This window comes from Peromyscus leucopus, chromosome 11, assembly GCF_004664715.2.
Source record: "Peromyscus leucopus breed LL Stock chromosome 11, UCI_PerLeu_2.1, whole genome shotgun sequence".
Taxonomy (NCBI): Eukaryota; Metazoa; Chordata; class Mammalia; order Rodentia; family Cricetidae; genus Peromyscus; species Peromyscus leucopus.
In genome coordinates this window covers 53,325,938-53,335,567 of record NC_051072.1, presented here as the reverse complement: position 1 = coordinate 53,335,567, position 9,630 = coordinate 53,325,938, and positions in this window count along the sequence as shown.

The following is a 9,630-nucleotide window of genomic DNA, read 5'->3' as shown; positions in this document are numbered from 1 at the left end:
ACCTATGTCTAGATCAGGCTGTGACTATCAGCTGCCAATAGGACTTGTCACAGCAGCATACACATCATGGGGTCTAGAGAACTTAACCTTGGAAATGCTACAAAAATGCATTTGAGTATATTTAAGGCAACCCCCCAAATAAAATAACTCTCAATCACATAAATATCTAATGTTTTCTTGAGTGGGGGGGGGAAGACACGGAATTATCACTGCTGTATCCAGAATTACACACAACTGCTCACCTTGCCTGTCTGTGGTGATCTGTGTTTAATAGCTTGGCTGTGGAAAATCACTGTAGTGTTTCAGTTCTGCGCACACAGAAATGGCTTTTCATTTATTACAGCCTGAGCATACCTGGGGGAATGTCACACACTCAAATGTGAGTAGGAACACAAGAAACACGGAGCGTAGCTGCTCCAGGGGACAGCTAAGAGCAGCCCCTTTGCTGTGGGGACACTTCTAGGTGATCAGAGAGAAAAGAAACTCTCTGTAATAATTACATCATATGATACTTTTGGTTTCTTCCCCTGCCCCCCTTCCCCCACCACCACACCTCAGCATGGGGCTGGGTATGGAACCTAATGTCTCAGGTACACCAGCCAAGTGCCCTACCCCTAAGCCAATTTCACAACCTCATTTGTCAATCATGACTGGGTTGCTGTTGAGTATCATATCTGCCTTCAACATGTTTTTTTGATTTAAAAAATTTTACTCAAATTATTTGTACATATTTATGAATGCAGAATGATGAACTCAAAGTACATTAATATTTTTGCATGCTTGCATGTCTGTGTGTTGGGGAATGGTGTGCATGGCGATCACAGGACCACTTTCAGAAGTGGATCATTCTTTCCACTATATTGGCTCCAGGGATTAGACCCAGCTGCAGGCACCCTTACCAGCTGCGACATCTCACTAGCCCTTCATATCTCTTTTCAAAGCCTTCTTTTTTGGTCTTCTCCTGTAGCATCTGAAAACACATTCAAACAGATGCAGTTGTTAGCTTGTCTGTTTGATCTCATTTTTTACTTTCTTCTTTCATGGAAGAGGGTAAACAAGCCTGCTTTCAGCCTTCTGACAAATCGTAAAGCAAACAGTAAGATGTGATTTTTGTGGGCCCAGCCCTAAGACCCAGGCAGTATCTTATCTCACCAAACAAAGGTGAGTGCTAAGAGGACAGGGCTTGGAACAGAGTTCTTGTCTTCTTAGACTCTGTGTGTGTGTGTGTGTGTGTGTGTGTGTGTGTGTGTGTGTGTGTGGTTTTGAGACAGGGTTTCTTTGTGTAGTTTTAGAGCCTATCCTGGATCTCACTCTATAGACCAGGCTGGCCGGGAACTCACAGAGATCTGCCTGGCTGTGCCTTCTGAGTGCTGAGATTAAAGGCGTGCGCCACCACTGCCTGGTGTCTTCCTAGACTCTTTATTGTTATTGCTGTTTGAGGGTCTAGATGACTACATCTCCTGCCACTCTTGATTTCCATGGCTTTTGCGTTTTGAGAGAGTGAGTGGAGAGAGAAGGTATGTGGAAGAGGGCAGAAACAGCTGGATCTCTGGCTTTATTCTGCAGCGTCTCCTTTGGAAGCATCACATCACTAGAATGACAAATTTGAGGCTAGAAAAAGGCTCATTTTCACAAGCAGAACCATCTCCTCAGTAACTAAGTTAGTGATGTACCTATGGGGGTATGCTTTGTTCTCTATTAAAGTGAGCAGTGAAGGGATTTGTCAGGAAGGCTGAGGTCCTGCCTCTGTCTTAACTCTTGTTACAGTAGTTCTAGCTACTTCAGGGATTATCAAACTAATTGAGAGAGTTTGTTTTGGGGTTTTTTTTTTTGTGTTTGTTTTGTTTGTTTTAGAAAGATGGGAGAGCCTGCCCCAGTTTGGAGAGTCCATCAGGAGGAGGCATGAATGATGTCATCAGTAGTCTTATAAAGATCAATATCAGAATGGACAGGGCCTGGAGCTCATCCTGGGGCTACTTGATGTTGCTAGAGTTTTTTCTATGTCCACCCTGCTCCTGCAGCCGCTCAGACCCAAGTAAACACACAGAGACTTATATAACTTATTAACTGTATGGCTGTGGCAGGCTTCTTGCTATCTAGTTCTTATATCTTAAATTAACCCATTTTTATTAATCTATAAGTTACCACGTGGCTTGTGGCTTACTGGTACTTTATATCTAACTTCTCATGGCAGTGGGGGCTGGCAGCATCTCCTGTCTTAGCCTTCCTGTTCCCAGAATTCTCCTTTTTGCTTGTCCTGCCTTTACTATACTTCCTGCCTGGCTACTGGCCAATCAGCATTTATTTATCAATCAATCAGAGCAACACATTCACAGCATACAGAACATCCCACGGCAACGTCCCCTTTTCTGTCTATTCAAAAAGAAAGGGTTTAACATAGTAAAATTACATAAAACAGTAATTAAGCAATAATTACAGTTATAAGATCTAGTCTATTTATAATATCTAGTCTATTTTTATTTGGCAAAATTAAAGAAGATATCCTATATATCCTATATTTGTGAGTCTAAGGTTTCATATCTAATTTATCTTTGATCATAACTAAGGAAATTATAACTATCCAGTTTTGAACTACATCAAAGCCCTCAGAAGGATATAATATTACCTGAGAAATGGGAGAAGGATGCAAGCAACTTTCGGGAGTCTTGCAAGAGTAGACAGAGACAGCTGGCAGCCTGGATAGTCATCCAAAGTTTCTCTGTAAAGTTGGGGCATCTGTCTTCAGCCCACAGGCCTAGAGTCTCTCAGTCACTTCTCTCTGTGTCCTGTAAAATATCTGGAAGTTTCCTATGCAAAAGAGGAACCTGAAAAACCATTTTGTCAAGCAAAGTTCAGTGGTCACCTTCCTATGTATGGGTCCTGCATGTCCAGTTGATATATTTTGTCAAGCAGTCTAGGCAAGAACAGTTTCTTGCCCAAATGGCTATTTTTGCCAAGAAGAAGATAAACTCCATATAGAATGTCTTCTATGTTCATCCTCCTCTCTGAAGTAAATTGGTGCTACCAGGAGCAGACATGTCTCACTGTCCAGAAACTCTTAATTTTAAAAACATTTTAAATGCTATATTTTGTAGGTCTTTGAAGTGTTTGAAGATTACCTACCTACTTAAATTATATCTATATATACCTAGAAAACTTAACATGACTATAAGTTTGACTATCATAGAAGACTAATTATTAATCCATATTTCTTAATTATCCATTACAATCTAAATGAGTTACATAAACATACCTCAAACAAGGGTAGAAATGTACATACAGTATAACAAAATTAACTTTAAATTTCTACCAATAAACTAAAATCTATATCAATGTAAAACATTTCTAAACAAGTTGTTCTCTAAAAGTAGGTTTATTAATCTACCCTTTCATCCCACCATATCTACACTATCCTCTTTTCTTCTTTAGAAAGAGATTGCATTCATAATCAACTTGCTTTAAATAAAAATATTGGTTTCTTTCTGTCTCACACCAGAGGGCTCTTCTAATATGGGACAGAAAAATTAGCAAATATACTTGGGTTTAGAGAAGGAATGAGCCAATTCCATCTCCAAAGCCAGCTTGGTATATTTGGGAATTTGGGCGTAGCTTCTCTTACTACTTCCTGCTGAATGAGGGCACTGTATTCTTTTTTTTTTTTGGTTTTTCCAGACAGGGTTTCTCTGTGTAGCTTTCTGCCTTTCCTGGAACTCACTTGGTAGCCCAGGCTGGCCTTGAACTCACAGAGATCCACCTGCCTCTGCCTCCCGAGTGTTGGAATTAAAGGTGTGCACAACCACCGTCCAGCAAGGGCGCTGTATTCTTATGGGGACACAAAGAAAATTTTAGGATTATGGAGTAGTCCATGAGGGTGTATTGTCTGAGTCAGTTGCCTTGAAACTGTTCTGGATGTTGGACCATTTGGGCTATGGTGTCATCGGAGACCTTTCAGGGGGTCTTGTCTAGTCAAACCTGATGTATCTTAATCTGGAACAAACCCATAGCCTCTTGTTTTCTGTGGAAACAAAAGCAGAGCCTCCTTTGTCCAAATTTTGAAGTCAAGGTACCTTTAAAATATACATATTGGTTTAACTGAGTAATCTTTACAATTAAATGTCTTTCTGTAGTTAAAAATCCCAAAGACAACACAATCCAGACTCTCTGTGTGATATCCATCTTTATGTGGCTCATTTTTTATATTACTTTTACTTTCTCTTTAAAGACTTCATTTTTTAAAACTATCTATTTCTTTATATAACTGCATATATTATTTTTTTCTCTCTTTCAAGCCTACATATGTAGCTAGAGTTTTCCTGTCTTGCCCACAGTCAGGACAAATCTTTGTCACCCGCCAGTCCCACAGCCGTTCAGACCCAACCAAGTAAACACAGAGACTTATATTGCATACAAACTGTATGGCCATGGCAGACTTCTTGCTAACTGTTCTTATAGCTTAAATTAATCAATTTCCATAAATCTATACCTTGCCACATGACTCGTGGCTTACCAGTGTCTTCACATGCTGCTTATCCTGGCAGTGGCTGGCAGTGACTCCTTATGCCTTCCTGTTCTTTCTTTTCTCCTCTCTGTTAGTCCCGCCTATACTTCCTGCCTAGCCACTGGCCAATCAGTGTTTTATTTATTGTCCAATCAGAGTAATTTGACATACAGACCATCCCACAGCATACATACATTTTTACACATATTGTAAACCATTTAAAGATTTATCCCATCTGAATCTGTCTTATTGTGGATCTATTGCTTTAAACTGCAGCATTCTCTGCCCACCTCAGCTTCCCAACATGGTGGTGGTAAGTTTACCACCAGCTGTGGATCTGGAAGCCATGTGTACCATCAACTCTCAGAAGTAGTGGGTCTATGCTTCTATCAAAGCAGCATATAGCCCAGAAACCTTTTTCTTTATTTATTTATTTTCTTTTGTCTGTACTAGCAAAGGCTAAATCCACCATGCAGTGTAATGTGCGGCTTGCAGATGCCTCATTTCCTCCATGCTGTAGGTCAAGCCCGCAAACCATGAACCCGCCATAGAATAGCTCAAGCACACAGACTGCCGCTAACTTGAGAGATGTAGCAGGAATCTTAAAAGTTCTTATTAATAAAATCAAACCCGAGGCGAGTTATTGGGGTCCATGCTGGTAGATCAGAGAGACAGAATAAGCCACAGCTAACCTCACCTGGTCAACTTCTCAGCTGGTCTTGTTTCCTCAGACTGGAAGCTTCTGTGTCCTCATCCCAATGGCTCTCAGCTGAACTGTGTTGCTCCATAGCCTGAAGCTTATCCAGCCACATGCTTAACCAGCCAAATGCTTAACCAGCCAAATGCTGAACCAGCCAAATGCCTCTAGTTTCTTGTCCTCACGCCTTATATATCTTTCTGTTTTCTACCACCACTCCCTGGGATTAAAGGCTGGCTTTCTGGGATTAAAGGCGTGTCACCATGCTTGGCTATTTCCAATGTGGCCTTGAACTCACAGAGATCCAGAGGGATTTCTATCTCTGGGATGCTAGGATTAAAGGTGTGAGTGCCACCATTTTCTAGCCTTTGTATCTAGTGGCTGTCTGTTCTCTGACCCCAGATATTTTTATTAGAGTACACAATATTTTGGTGAACACAATACCACCACAGAGAGAGACAACTAGGAAGCTGTTTTTAGCTCCGTTTTGGAATCTTCTTTCTCAGGTTTTAGGGAGAAACTCTTGCCCCACTTTCATTGGGCATCATTTGTAGCTGGAGATTTCTCCAGTCCCACCAAAGCCCGCAGCCACTCAGACCCAAAGTAATCACACAGAGACTTAATTACTTATAACATGTATGGCATGGCAGGCTTCTTGCTATCTAGTTCTTATATCTTAAATTAACCCATTTCTATTAATCTATAGGTTGCCAGGTAGCTTGTGGCTTATTAGTGCTTTATAACTTGAAGCTGCTGGCACCTTACCACCAACCCTCCTGAAACCACAGTGCATGATGGAAACCTGGCTTTCCAGTGTCCATGGTTCTTTGATGAAAGAGAAAAGAAAAACTGAAAAGAAACAATCTATTGAGATTGTGAGAACTTGTTCAGGGGATGAATTTTATTACAGGATGTTTTACTCTATTATGTTATTTTATTTTTAAAGTACCAGAGTCTAGCTATGCTGTCCCAGTGGGGCCCAAGTCTCTGGCTCAAGATCCTCCTGCTTCAGCCTCCCAAGTAACAGGGACACATAGAGACCTGCCACAGCACCTAAGTAAAGAATGAACTGTAAACATCCTGAAGAACTTCATAAATGAAAGAAACCAGGAAACACCAAGCAGGATGAGTAGAAATGTCTTTTCTCTTGCTTTAAAAAAAAAAAACAAAAAACAAACAAACAAAAAAAGAACAAAAACAAACAAACAAAAAAAACATAATTTATTGATTCTTTGGGAATTTCACATTATGTACCCCAATTCTACTCATCTCCCAGTCCCCCATGTCTTCTCCTTACCCTTGCAGCATCCCTCCCCACAAAAAAGAAAAATTTTAAAAAAGTTAAAACTTAAAACTAAACCAAAGTAAACAAAACAAACAAACAAAACAACTTCACTTCTCCATCTTTCCGGCCTCTCCAACCTCTTCATTCATCTCTGTGGCTTTGGGAGGTGTGTCACACAGTATACCCCCTTGTCCAATCAGCCTCACGTGCAAAGGTTCATTGCAATGAGTCATTGGTCTGGTTCAAGGCCTCTGGCTTCTGGTATGCCATTATCAACTGGGCTCTCACAGAAACTCCTCTCGGGTTTCCCATGGCCACCCCGAGTCATGGAGATCCTGCAGCTATGGTTCCGCAGGAACAGTCTCTGCACCTGCTCCAGTAGGGCATAGACAGTGTGGATGTTAGGGTGGGCCAACCCAAGACCCTGGATGTGGGCCTGGGTGGTAGCTGAGCTGGTCAGTCCAAGCCACTGGGACCGGCCCCCTCAGGGGAGGGGCAGAGCCAGCTCTTCCAACCCCCTGCCATCAGGACCAGTTCTCCCACACCCGTGGGGAGGGAAGGGTGGGGCCATCTCTCCTGAGTGGTGGTGGGCGGAGCAGCAGCTCTCCCAGGAGAAGCAAGGCCTGCTTCCTTGCAGTGTCCAGTGAGGGGCAGGGCCAGCGAAGGGTGGGCCGGCTCAGCATAGTACCTACGGCCCCCTGGGGTCACACGGGCCACAGACATCAACACAGACCCAGCTGCAGCAGGACCAGGGACCCAGACATGGCCCTTGGCGGCAGTTCAGGCCCGGAGGACATCATGGCTCCGGATGGCAGCACAGACCACCCAGATCAGCGTGGCTCTGTCAGCGGCACAGCCCTCAGACACCAACAAGGCCACATGTTGAGGCCCAGACTCCAGGCTTCCTGGTGGCTTTTGGTGTCAATATGAGCTTCGGACTTCAACACAGGCCCCGGTTGCAGGAAGTCTACGGACCCAGACAAGGTCCTCGGAAGCAGCCGGGCCTAGATGTCACCACGAGTGACAATATCTTTGAATGTTGAACATGTTGGCTATAAAGTACCATATTTTGAGACTGTGTAATGCTCAGGTAATCTTCTGCTTGTTAGGGTCCGAGAGGAGCCCCCAAGAAAGACCAACAGTCACGTAGCAAATAATGAACCCCAAAGGAGGTCACAAGTTCGTTTTAAACGGGAATTCCAGGGAGGAGAGATTAATCTGGTGCTGATTGGTGGAGGAGAGATTAGTCTGGGGGCTGATTGGTGGGAGGCTGTAGTGGTTAGGGGCCTATTGGTAGTGGTGGGGTCTAGTGTCTAGGGGCTTTTTGGCAGTAGGGAAAGCTTTCTTTACCTAGCAGAAATGGCGGGGGGGGGGGCATCCGTGGAGCCAGCAGAAGGGGCTTGGGACGCCTGCTGAGCCGGCAGGAGGCTGGTGGGGGGGGGGGGTGATGCTTGTTATTGGTTGCGCCTAAGTTGTGGTTTTCCTGAGAACTGTTTACTCAGCTCCAGCCCATTCTAATGAACGGAAACTAAGGCCTGGTCCGTGTCAGGGCTGCTGGGGGAGCCTGTCATGGCCCTGGTTTGGCCACCCGGTCCTCTCACTGCACACTGCAGGTAATATTCTCTGTTGCTTCATTAGATACATCTTTGAACTTGTACAGTCTGAGCACATTTTCCTAAGACACATCTGTCATCTGTGGAAGATAAGCTCTGAGCTGGGCATGCTTGTGTGAGGGGCGAGGACCCACGGCAAATGCTGTGTGGCAGGCAGCACATGCCTACCCTTGAGGTAGAAGGTAAACTCCTCAAGGCAAGGACCACTTCCAAGTGAGTCACTTTTGTATCTACAGTGCTTGTCAAGTGTGGTATCAATAGTCACTGAAAGACTAAATGAGTGGGGCCAGGCCTGGTGGCCTTTTTTATCCCAGCACTCTGGAGGCAGAAACAAATGGATCTCTGTGAGTTCAAGGCCACCTTGGTCTACACAGCAAGTTCTAGGACAGCCAGGGCTACATAATAGAGAGAACCTGTCTCTTAAAGAACAAAAATAAAAACAGAGGAGGAGGAGGAAAGGAAGAATAAATGAGTGAATAAATTTATTGAGTAGGATTTCCTTTCCAAGTTGTGATTCCAATCATGTGTCTGTTGAGTAAATGGCCTTTGAATCACAGGCCTCATCAGAATACTCCTCAGGGGTTACAACTGAAAGTATTCATATATTTCGAGGTCATTTTAAAACCTGTACTGTTCCATGAGTAAGAGGAGTCATTTTATCTGAACATCGTGCTGACTGATGTGAGCTGGGATGAAGGGAGATGGATGGTGCCTGAGAAGTTAGCCTAGGAAATGTCCTAGGTCTGTAGCAAGGAACAATGAGATGACGACCTTCCCTTTTACAGGTTTCTTTCAGCCACAAACGGGGAAATGTCAACACTTTTGTGTCCAGTATGATCGAACGCCAGATGTCAGATTAATCGTTCCATAAAGGTTTTATTCAACTACCGAGAAAAATGTTAGAACTGAGTCATAAGTAACAGACAGAGCATTCATGTTGTATATTCCAATCTCTTTAATAGCAATGAAATCAGCAGCGTATTTCTAGAATTTAATTTCACTGTGAGTGGATGAATCACAGCTCTTTCCATGACACACTTGTCGGAAGTGCCTGCGGTTCATTCAGTCATTTCAGTGGCGGATTCAGAGCCGGATCCACTGAGTACTCATATCTGATGTCAAAGTCTATATAATGTCAGGGCATAGGACAATCAGAACCCTGGTGCTTTTCTTTCACGTCCTTAAAGTAGTTAATTCACTAAGTCTGAGTCACTATTATTGCTGCTCTGTGTCACGTCCCAGCTGTTCTCAATTTTATCCACACCTGTAATTCCAGGACTTGGGAGGTAGAGGTAGAAGGAGCAAGGTGAAAGGTCATCCATCTCCTGCTGCATAACGAGTTGGAGGCAGTTTGGGATACGTGAAATCCTGGAATGAAATACAGAAGGGAGGCTGGTGGAGGGGGAGAGAGATCTTTACTGGGATCATTGATTCAAAAATTAACAAATAGCAAAAGTGGGAGGGAAAGTTCTCTGCAGCCTTCAAACAAAGACACCAGGATATATTGTTCTATTTAGTGGCATCGAGCCTACCTATT